Genomic DNA, 12,359 nt, shown 5'->3' on the forward strand with positions numbered 1-12,359 from the left:
ACCCCTTATGAATAATAATAATAATAATACACAGGAAATGTGCAAAAGCAGAGCAGCTGACAGAAGGACAAATGGGACACCAGGGGACAGCGGGTGTAAAACGGCAATTTGCACCAATGCTGCTGACATGCATGCCCACAAATGCCAGGGGTATCGCTGGGCATGCAGCAGCAGGACACAGGGCATGGAGGGGTCAGCCCAGGAAACACCGCACCTCACCTGCACAGACAGCATGTAATCCATAGGTCACCATACCCTATGTGCCTGTAGCACCAAGTGACCAGGGGAAGCCATTCCCCTATTAGCTCCCTTACCTGACTCCCAGGGGCTGACTCTGACCACTGTCAGGCGTTACAGGGTAAGCCTTCCCTCTCTAGCAGCCGAGAACAGTGCTGCCATTCTGCCCTCCGCTGCTCCCCCCATCGCCGGTCTCCTCCTCCAGCCTTTCTCCGTCACTCCGGCTCACAGAAAGCTACAAGAAGCCACGCCCCCTCATGTACCAGCAGCCCTGTCACACACAAGAGCCCCGCCCCCACCTGTACCCGCTCCTTAGCGCACCGCTGGTACAATCAAAGGGTACAGCCCCGCCTCCCACCTGGCTGCATACTGTCACTCATGCCCGACTCGTCACTTGTGCAGGCTCCGCCCCCGGCACTGTAGTACTGGCGCATGCGCAGTCTACATTGATGTGAGTACGTCTGAAAAAACGGGAGGACGATGAAGATTTCCGGGGCAGCGGGAGGCTCGGTTAAAAAACGGGAGCCTCCCGCTGAATGCGGGAGGGTAGGCAAGTATGTACTAAGGGGGTAATTCCAAGTTGATCACAGCAGGAAATTTTTTAGCAGTTGGGCAAAACCATGTGCACTGCAGATATAACATGTGCAGAGAGAGTGATAGATTTGGGTGTGGTGAGTTCAATCTGCAATCTAAATTGCAGTGTAAAAATAAAGCAGCCAGTATTTACCCTGCACAGAAACAAAATAATCCACCCAAATCTAACTCTCTCTGCAAATGTTATATCTGGCCCCCCCTGCAGTGCACATGGGCCCTCATTCCGAGTTGTTCGCTCGCAAGGCGATTTTAGCAGTATTGCACACGCTAAGCCGCCGCCTACTGGGAGTGAATCTTAGCTTCTTAAAATTGCGAACGAAAGATTCGCAATATTGCGATTACACATCTCGTAGCAGTTTCAGAGTAGCTTCAGACTTACTCGGCATCTGCGATCAGTTCAGTGCTTATCGTTCCTGGTTTGACGTCACAAACACACCCAGCGTTCGCCCAGACACTCCTCCGTTTCTCCAGCCACTCCCGCGTTTTTTCCGGAAACGGTAGCGTTTTTTCCCACACGCCCATAAAACGGCCTGTTTCCGCCCAGTAACACCCATTTCCTGTCAATCACACTACGATCGCCTGAGCGAAGAAAAAGCCGTGAGTAAAAATCCAAACTTCATAGCAAATTTACTTGGCGCAGTCGCAGTGCGGACATTGCGCATGCGCACTAAGCGGAAAAACGCTGCGATGCGAAGAAATTTTCCGAGCGAACGACTCGGAATGACCTCCATGGTTTTGCCCAACTGCTAAAAAATTTCCTCGACATGAGTTTTTAATGTTATTTTGGTGTCGTTTTCTTCGTAGAGTGACCGGGAACCTCAATTAGTGCACCGCGTCCCCTCGCATGGCTCGCTTCGCTCGGCACAGATTACCTTTCCAATCGTAGTCCACGTGGATCGTTAAGTATGAAAAGGTTCAAAAAAAGAAAAAAATTGTGAAAAACTCATGTCGACCTTTTGACCTGTCGACCTAGAACATGTCGACCTAAAGACCATGTCGACCTAGACACCCTGTCGACCTAGTTACTGTCGACCAATAGTGGTCGACCTAGACATTGTCGACCTAGTTACTGTCGACTTTCAATCCGGATCCCCTTGGAATTACCTCCTAAGTACATCACTGCACTTCTCAGCTTTACCTGATTCTGACTCATCACTTTGCCAGGTCAGAATAAATGTCACATGCACTGAGAAGCAGCATGAAAGGGGTTAACCAGCATTACCTGATAGTGATATATTATTTTATGGTGTAAGTGCAGAAATCAAGGCCTGGAATCAAAGTGAAAGGACCTATACACCAATTACAGCGGTTAGGATGGATTACAAACATATGACCTTGAAACAGGCGTTGGAGAACGATTTGACAGAATAGGAGAGGAGTGGGTTAAACCTCAGCTAGTCTGGGGGCAGGACGGTAAGGCATTATGGGAGTATTATTGTTAGCCAATAGGAATGAATGTTGGGGGTAGGTGGAATGGGTTCTTAAGCCTGAGAAAGGGGCTGGGTCAGCCTCTTCTGCTTTTGTCGTGGTAGGGGTGAGTGCTCCTGTGTTTTTTGTGCTGCTTGCATTGTTGCTGTGTTAAAGCACTGCCGGCTTTTATATTGTGCCACATTGCATCTGGGGCCCCCACCCCCTCTCTGTGCCCATCACTTTTATCGATTTGGCCGCCATGTCCCGTGCCCACCGCTCCTCTGGTCCCCTTTTGCGGTATGCTTCTCCTGCCCCCTCTTCATCCCGTGCCCCGGGCCGTGGTGCTGCGCTCACGCCCGAGGCTCTGTCCCTGGACGCTGCCGCGGGTGCCCGTCCACGGGCGCGCGCGGCAGCACAGGCGTCCGCTCCTGTGCTGGCAGTGCCGCGGGCGCTGGGGGATTCTCCGGGTGCAGCAGCGGCTAGGGGGGGACGAGGTGCCGGGCGGCGGAGGACGCGGTCGGGCGGCCGTAGGGGGGAGCCAGCGGGGGTGCCCGCTGGCGGTGATCCCTCTCCGGCTGCGGTGGCTCGGGGACGAGCCCTCCACCGCTGAGAGTCGCGCAGACAAGAAGGGATGTGGGGGATGGAGGATCACCACTGCTTCAAGGGGTTGGTTTCAGGGCTGCGGCCCGTGGCTTGTCCACTGGCCGCCCCTGCCAGGCAGCTGCTGATTCGCGGGCGCGCCCGCGTGCACGTGTGGCGCTGGTGCCTCCTGGGGGCTCTCCCCACTCCAACGGGGGGGGGGGCTCCCCGGTTTCTGTTTCAGTTGCTGTGGGGGACAGGAGTGGAGGGGAGGGGTCTGGGAGCGGTGGCCATCCGGTTCTCCCGGTGGGCGGGGGCGGTGGGGGCCGTGACAATGTGGAGGCGGCTGGTGCTTCATGCAATAATGCGGGGGCACGGCGACCGTCTGGCGCTGTGCCCAGTCGGGGCCGCCCGGGTCGGTGCGGCGGCGACGCGAAGGCCGTCCCTGCTGCGGGGGGTCCGTTGGGGCTGCGGCTCCGGATCCCACTGCCGTTACGGCGGCAGTGTCGGCAATGGCGGCGGCATTCGCGCCTTTTTTGGCGGCGCTGTCCCCGGGTGGCGTGTCTGTGACTCCTGCCGCGGTCGACGCGGCCGTTTCCCCTAGTGTTTCTGGCCCCGCTATGGCGCAGTTCCTGCAAGCGTGTCGTGCTATGGGCTCGCCCGCTTCGCTGCTGGGTGGCGCTGCCCCGTCGGCCGCGGGGGCGTCTGCTTTCATCCCCGCCGGGGGGGCTTCGGCACCCGCGGCGGTTTTCCCTTCTTTTGCAGGTTCGGATACGGGGGACGATCGGGAGGAGGAGCCGGTCGTGGCAGACGTGTCACCTCCAGGAAGCGGGCCGACCGGTGAGTGGGACGCCGATACAGATGCTTTATCGCAGGGGTCCTCTTCTTCCTCGTACAGCAGTACGTCGAGTATATCTTCCTCTTCTTCTTCTTCGTGGCAGTCTGCGGTTAGTAGCACCGCTAAGGCTAGGAAGAGGGCTATCAAGTACGCGCGGCGTGAGGCGCGGCACCGTTATAAGCGGTCTCGGAAGAGTAGTAGCAGTTCTCGCCGCGAAAGGAGGAGGCGTAATTTGCCGGGCGTGGTTCGCTGCGAGTACATGGCAGTCTTGCGGGGATTGCGGGAGAGTTACAGGAGGAAGATTAGACGGGGGGAATACGTCGACCTTTTTACGTTGACAGAGGACACCAAGAGGGAAGGTAAGGAAGCGCTCGCGAAGGGCGGTATTGGGGCGGAGGCCTTCCGCTCGTATGACAACTGGTTGGCGGGTTTCTGTGTCTTCGCGGCGTGCTACTTGGAGGATCGCCCTGATGAACACATGAACGTCATCAGGTATATTCACCTCGTGCATGACATGCAGCGTCAGTCTATGGACGATTCGTGGCTGCAGTACGACAAGCAGTTCCGTCAGAAGCACGATTGCCTACACGTCATTGACTTTGGTTGCAAGGATGTGGAGGTATGGCTGCGGGTCACGCGAGCGCAAGATGTGAAGGTGGTGGCTAAGGGGACGCCGGTGGCGCAGGCCGCAATGGCGAGTCAGTTTCGACCGGCGGTGGAGGGTCCGCCGCGCCGCCCTTGGAACGCGGCTCGTTCTCCGCAGCAGATGCCGGCGAAGGGGAAATGTTTTGCGTTCAACAATGCCACGTGCCCCCTTGGGCAACGGTGTCGTTTTCGACACCTTTGCTTGCGATGTAACGGATCCCACCCTGCTTCCAATTGCTTCCGCGGGGGGCGTCCTGGTGCCAAGGCGGCCGCTGGCCCTGCCGGAAGAGCAACGGGCGGGCTTGCCGCTAGTTAGGGCGCCGTCCCCGGTTCGTTTGGGGGCCATGCTAAAATGGTTGGGATGGTACCCAAACACAGACGACGCAAGATTTCTGCGGGAGGGTTTTGCGTCGGGTTTTCGTTTGCCTGTGGTGGGGGATGTTTTAGTTCGGGCCGCCAGGAACCTGCAGTCTGCCCGGGATTTCCCTGATGTGCTTCGAGGTAAAGTGGAACAGGAGGTTCGACTAGGGAGAATAGTGGGCCCCTTTGCGCTGCCACCTATCGAGGATTTGATTATTTCCCCGGTGGGGGTGGTGCCCAAAAATTCTCCGGGTAAGTTTAGGCTCATTCAGCATTTGTCTTATCCTTCGGGGTCCTCGGTGAACGATGCGATTTCGCCGGAAGATTGTTCGGTGGTGTATCAGTCCTTTGAGGATGCTCTGGGCTTGGTCCGGGAGTGTGGCCCGGGGGCCCTCATGGCTAAGCTGGATGTTGAATCGGCTTTTCGCTTGCTCCCTTTGCACCCGGAGTCGTTTCGATTTATGGGTTTCCGCGTCGGGAAGGAATACTTCATTGACAAGTGTCTACCTATGGGGTGTTCCGTTTCGTGTGCCTTTTTTGAAAAGTTCAGCACCTTTTTGCATTGGTGCGTGGAGTTTTCTTGCGGAGGTAGCGGGATTGCCCATTACCTGGATGATTTTTTTGTGCATGGGGCCCGCGCATTCTCCTCGCTGTGGTTTCCTGCTGTTCTCTCTGCGGGCGTTGCTGGGGCATTTTGGCGTCCCGGTGGCCGAGGATAAGACGGAGGGGCCCCTCTCCTGCTTGTCCTTTTTAGGTATCGAGATCGATACGGGCGCGGGGGCGTGCCGGCTGCCTCAGGACAAGGTCGTGCAGCTTCGGGAGTCCATTGCGCAGTGCTCGGGACGAAGTAAGGTTACTTTGCGGGAGGCGCAATCCCTCTTAGGTTGCTTGAACTTTGCCTGTCGGGTGATTCCCATGGGCAGGGTTTTTTGCCGGAAGTTGGAGCGGTCCACGGCCGGGGTGTCCAGGCCGCACCATTTTGTCCGTTTCTCGGCAGAGATTAGGCGGGACCTCGCTATGTGGGTTTCGTTCCTGGCGGATTTCAATGGTGTACGGATCTGGATGGCCCCACTCGTTGATAGTTTCGAATTGCAGTTGTTTACAGATGCGGCGGGCTCCTCGGGGTTCGGTTGTTACCTGGACGGGGCTTGGTGCGCGGCCTCTTGGTCGAGGGAGGGGCTGACCGGCGACCTGTTGTTGCTGGAGCTCTTTCCCATCATGGTGGCCTTGGAGGTTTGGGGGGAGCGACTGCGCGATCGCAGTATTCTCTTCCGCTGCGATAACTTGGGGGTCGTGCACGCGGTTAACAACAAAAGGGCTAAGGCCCTGCGAGTCCTCCGAGTGTTGTCACGGCTCGTGCTAACCTGTTTGCGCTGCAATATTCTGTTTCGGGCGCAACACGTCCCCGGGGTAGATAATGGGATCGCCGACGCATTGTCCAGGGGGCAGTGGGATAGGTTCCGTTTGTTGGCCCCGGAGGCTGATTCGGTAGGTTTGCCCTGCCCTTCTTTTGTTTGGCAGGTCATCATGTCGTATTGGAAGGGCTAGCAGAGCTGTCTTTGGCTCCGTCCACTCTCGCTGGATACCGCCGGGCCTGGAAGGAGCGGGAAGACTTTTCCCGTGACCAAGGGCCTAGAGGTAAGAAGGGTCAGAGCTTGTTTCTAGACTTTGTTTGGCAACTCTTCGTAACGGGGAGATCGAGGGCCGTGGTTTCTCGGTACCTTGCCGGGATATCCTTTTATTCTAAATTGAAGGGTATGCCGGATTTTACGAAAGGGTTTCTTACTGGCAAGGGCGCTTAGAGGTTGGGCGCGTTCGGCTCCGGTGCCTCCCGATGGCCGACGCCCTATTGATGCATCCCTGCTTTCTTCCCTCTTAGGGGCGGTGGCGGACTCACGTTTTGAAACGCTCCTGTTTCAGCTGGCCTTTTCCATGGCGTTCCATGGTGCGTTCAGGGTTTCTGAGCTGGTTGCGGTTTCTAAGAAAACCGAGGCCTTTATGTGGCGCGCGGATGTTATTGTGGCTGGGGGGTCCGTGCTGTGCAGGCTGCGCCGCTCCAAAACTGATCAGATGGGTAGAGGGCATAGGCTCACTTTGACACCTTCGGGTGGTGGGGACAGTTGTCCGGTGGCATTGGCTGGTCGGTATGCGGAGGTCAGGCCCTTGTCTGAAGGGTCTTTGCTCCTGCATTACGACGGGTCGCCTTTGACGAAGTACCAATTTACATGGATGATGCGGCGCTGCCTGTCCAGTTTGGGCCTCTCGCCTAGGGACTTTGGGTCCCATTCCTTCAGAATCGGGGCCGCCACTTCGAAGCATCTGCAGGGCGCGCTGTGGACGAAATTAAGGCTTTGGGCCGCTGGAAGTCGGCGGCTTATAAGCGTTACATTCGGCCCGTTGTTGCATAAGCGAGTTGGTTCTACTAACATGTTGTTTGTGTTACTGCGTTGTGTGTTTCAGTTCAGTGTGTTCGTACTGTATTGTTTGTCTCCCCTGTCCTCCCTACACGGATGGCTAGCTACTCGCCACTGCTGGCAGTGGGGGTCTGGAGTGCTTCGCGATTTTTTGCCTGAACTGACGAACTGATTTGGCTTAATTTATTCAATTCGGCTAATTGGCATCTAATTACAAGTTCCTCAGCAGGTTTTTACGTTTCACCTCCAGCCGAGTTATTCTGTTCCCCCCAAACACTCCCCCCTCCCAGCTCTAACCCCCTCCCCCCCTTTTTTGTTATTTTGTCTTTTCCGTTTGTGTCTTTCTGTTGCTTCGATTGGCCTGAAGCTTGTTCAAGAGGAAAGTTATAGTCCTCTATTCAAATTTTTTCTTTTTGGCAGGTCCTCGTTCTGATAGTTGGTTCCTGTTTTGGGCTGGGTTTGGTTTTACCTCACATATTCACATTTGTTTATCTGTTTTTTCCCCTATTAGGTTGACGGGTGGATGTGTGTGATGTGTGGGTGATTGGCCATTCCTATGTTTATTTGGGCAGCCAAATTTTTGGCTACGCAAGGGGCTCCTTGCTTTGTGGGCTCGGATGATGTGCGGTGGATAGGTGTGCGTGGTATGCTTTGGCATGACCTGAAAGCGAAGCTTATGGAGCAGGTTCGGCGGTTTGGCATCCCCAAACTGTTGGTGATTCACTTAGGAGGGAACAACCTAGGTAGGAGGAAGGCAGTGAATCTTCGATTGGCCATTATTCAGGATCTGCAAGTGATTTCTGACGCTTGGCCAGGCTGTAGGCTTATCTGGTCTTGTATGGTGCCGCGGTTGTGTTGGCGTGGAGTGGTGGATGGTCGAGCGATCGATGTGGCTCGCCGGAAGGTGAATGCAGCGGTGGCTAAGTTTGTGGTGTCCCATGGCGGTGCTGTGGTTTGGCATCAGCGGATCAAGTTTCGGCACTTCTACTTGTTTAGACCGGATGGTGTGCACTTGACAGGATAGGGACTATCTATGTTTTTGGAGGATCTGTTTTCGGTGTTTGGTTCGGTAGGTTAGGGGTATGGTGGCGGTGCGTAGTTCTGTAGAACAGAACTTCGCTGTTGGCGGGAAAGAACGGCAAGTTAACATTTGTTGGATTAAAGAGTGAATTGGAGGTCATTTGGTTGTTGATTTTAGGTGCGCTCTCCTTCGCTGACTGGTTTTACATCTGCTGGACCACCTTCACGGGTGGCAGCCTCATCACCTTCACGGGTGGGTAGTCAGGATGGAGGTTGAGCGGATACCTATTTGTGTGTTGGAAGGTTTACGTCAGTTCTGTTTTATAAGATAGTTATCTATGGGATAGGCAGAGCCGGCCCTAACCAATATGATGCCCTAGGCAAGATTTTGGCTGGTGCCCCCTAGCACCACCGCTGGTTCTGCCTCTGACCTTGCACCTCTTTCCCAGCACCATCACCCCTCACCCATAGCAGTCCTTGTACCCCCTATATTTTAAATAGGAACAATTCTGGGCACCGTACTACAAAAAGGATATCCTGGAGCTTGAAAAGGTACAGAGGAGGGCAACCAAACTAATTAAGGGCATGGAGACGATGGAATACAAGGAAAGGCTTGAAAGACTAGGCATGTTTACATTGGAAAAGCGGAGACTAAGAGGGGATATGATCAACATCTACAAATATATAAGGGGACAATACACAGAGCTTGCGCGGGACCTGTTTTTGGTTAGATCAACACAGAGGACTCGTGGACACTCGCTCAGGTTAGAGGAGAGGAGATTCCGCACAATACGGCGTAAAGGCTTTTTCATGGTAAGGACAATACATGTTTGGAATTCCCTGCCCGAGGGAGTTGTAATGGCGGAATCTGTCAACACCTTTAAGAATGGGTTAGATAAATTCCTAATGGATAAGGATATCCAGGGGTATGGTGCATAGTCATGCATTATAGTTACTATAAATAGGGATAAAATGTAACGGCTGACAGCAGCATCAGTCAGAAATTTTAGTCAAATCATCATGCATAGGAGACCACAAATAGGTTGAACTCGATGGACAATTGTCTTTTTTCAACCTCAGATACTATGTTACTAACAGTTCGCACATTTGACGCACAGCCCAAAAAGGGGCATCTTCTTGCTGGGAAGGGGCATGGCCACACAATAGTAACCCCAATTCCAATTACGCCACACAGTACTGCAACTTTATTCACATTTGATCATGCGATAGTGTCCATAATTCATATTACATCCCACAGTAGTATCACTTTACCTTATAAACGTTACTCCTCACAGTAGAGCCCCTTATTCACATTACATCACACTGAATTGCTCCTTATTCACATTACACCACACCTTATTGCTCTTTATTCACATTAGACGACACAGTAGTGCCCTTTCTATATGCAACGCCACATAGTAGAGCACCTTATACACATAATGCCACACATTAGTAATGCATTTATACACAATTCCACACAGTAATGCCCCTTACACATATGAGACACATTAATGTCCTTATAAACATAATGCACCTTACACATTATGACAACCTTTATTAATGCCCTTTTACACATAATGTCCCTTACACATATGCCGCACATTATTAATGCCCTTATACACATAATGACACACATAGTGCCCCCTACACATTTGCTTAGTGCCCCTATACACATAATGACACACATACAGTAGTACTCTGTTATACATATGCTGCACATTATTAATGCCCTTATACACATAATGACACACATAGTGGCCCTTTACACATATGTTGCACATTATTAATGCATTTTTACATGACACACATAATGCTCCTTACACATATTCCGAACACTAGTGCACAACCAACCCACTCACCTGCACACAGCACTCACACTGCCACTAACACTGTGACCTCTGCCTCTGCTTGGATACAGATGTGTCCTCACAAATCTTGCATCAATGCTAACGTCGGGCACCTTTTTGTTAATGAAAATGCATCTTATTTGCATTGCTATGTGGCTAGGATGCACAAGCAGCTTCTGCTGATTAAAATGATATGCAGCATGCCTATATACTGTGTGAGACTGTGGCTGTATCTGCATATGAAATGCTACATACAGAATATAGGCATGCCGCATATCATTTTAATCAGCAGAAGATACTGATGCCCCTAGGCATATCAAATGCCCTAGGCAATTGCCCAGTTTTCCTATGCCTATGGCCGGCGCTGGGGATAGGGTTGTTTAGCCGTTCTTTCTGGCCACCATACTTTAGTTTAATTATTCACAGTTAATGGTTCACTTAAATAAATAGCTAACAATTTCTGCCAAATTCAAGTCTCTGTGTCTTTATTTATTATAGTTAAGTGTTAAGATGTTATGGTTTATGTTACGGACAATCCTCAGACTATATGAGGTTAAGGAGAACGAATTGACAGAATAGGAGAGGAGTGGGTTAAACCTCAGCTAGTCTGGGGGCAGGACGGTAAGGCATTATGGGAGTATTATTGTTAGCCAATAGGAATGAATGTTGGGGGTAGGTGGAATGGGTTCTTAAGCCTGAGGAAAGGGGCTGGGTCAGCCTCTTCTGCTTTTGTCGTCCCACCCTCCCTCCCTACTGGTGGTGTTTGATTTTGTTGTTGCGTTGGCTATTTTCATGCTGTGGGTTGTCATGGTTTGGGTTGTGGCGGGAAAGAACGGCAAGTTAACATTTGTTGTATTAAAGAGTGGATTGGAGGTCGTTTGGTTGTTGATTTTAGGTGCGCTCTCCTTCGCTGACTGGTTTTACATCTGCTGGACCGCCCTAACGGGTGGCAGCCTCATCACCTTCACGGGTGGGTAGTCAGGATGGAGGTTGAGCGGATACCTATTTGTGTGTTGGAAGGTTTACGTCAGTTCTGTTTTATAAGATAGTTATCTATGGGATAGGGTTGTTTAGCCGTTCTTTCTGGCCACCATACTTTAGTTTAATTATTCACAGTTAATAGTTCACTTAAATAAATAGCTAACAATTTCTGCCAAATTCAAGTCTCCGTGTCTTTATTATAGTTAAGTGTTAAGATGTTATGGTTAATGTTACGGACAATCCTCAGACTATATGAGGTTTATGGAATCATTTGTCCCGAAGGCATAGTGATCTTCAATAACATACAGTACAGACAACAGATTTGCATTCTCTAAAAAAGTAAAATACTGTAGATACAGTATAAGAATGGATTTATTGCACTGCTCTATATTATAGAACTCCCACTCCCAAAGCAATGGGATTCAGCATTGTGTTCCTATGACCAGGTGATGGACTAATTTATTACTCTCTGGCAGGTAGTCTTCTGCTAACCTTTCTTGCAGTGGGCTAAGCAGTACAGTAAAGCCTTCATCTGTGCATAATGCCTAGCTACCTGCAATGCCACTGACATTTTTGAAGAACACAATCGAAAAATGCAAAGGAATATTTTTGAATAAAGTAATATGCAACTACTGTCCCCTGTGCTGGCCACACCCCCTGAGTGCATGACTTAATGATGTCATGCAGCGAAGGCGGGGCCACCAGCCCCAGGGAAGAATAGCACTGCCCGACTCATCCTCAAGATGCTGTGGGTGGCTGGGAGAGCTGCTGTGTGCACGTCTGGAGCGTCCCAAGGATGGTCAGGTGACACTGCAGTAGCGATTCTAGTTGTGTCACCCTGCTAGCCAGATGCAGGGGTTGTGGGTGAGCGGTGCTGTTGCCCACAGGACTTTATGCTCTGTGTAGTGTCACCACTCGCACATCCCTAGTTACGGCCCAGCTTACAAAAAACATAATAGACCTGTTATAATTCTGAATTAATAACTAGATTTCTGCAGCAGGGTACATAGGATTTCCACAGGGAAACATCGGGGTGTAGAGATGGATCTTGATCCAGGCACCAACAGGTAAAGCTTTAGCTGTCCCAAGATGCATTGGGGCCCTCTTCTATAACCCTGCCTCCAGGCACTGTGAGCTCAGTTTTATAGTTGGTGCCTGCAGTAGCAGGTCACTAAACAGGGGGGCTGTGCAGGCAGCCATGAAAGCTTTTGTTTTTTACAAGAAATTGACTTTTTTCTTCATGAGCTGGCAGCACTGTAAGTCAGGGTGACTTCAGCACTGCAGCTCCATCACCTCCCAAGTGGCGCCGCATACTCCCGCTGGTTTGCCCTAGTACTTGTGGTGGGGACATCCGCGGTCATAGGCACAGTCTTGGAATGCTCCCTGGGTTCGCGTGGCTGCTACCGGGAGGCAGGTAAGAGGGTCTTCTAACGG

Source organism: Pseudophryne corroboree, chromosome 2, assembly GCF_028390025.1.
Source record: "Pseudophryne corroboree isolate aPseCor3 chromosome 2, aPseCor3.hap2, whole genome shotgun sequence".
NCBI lineage: Eukaryota > Metazoa > Chordata > Amphibia > Anura > Myobatrachidae > Pseudophryne > Pseudophryne corroboree.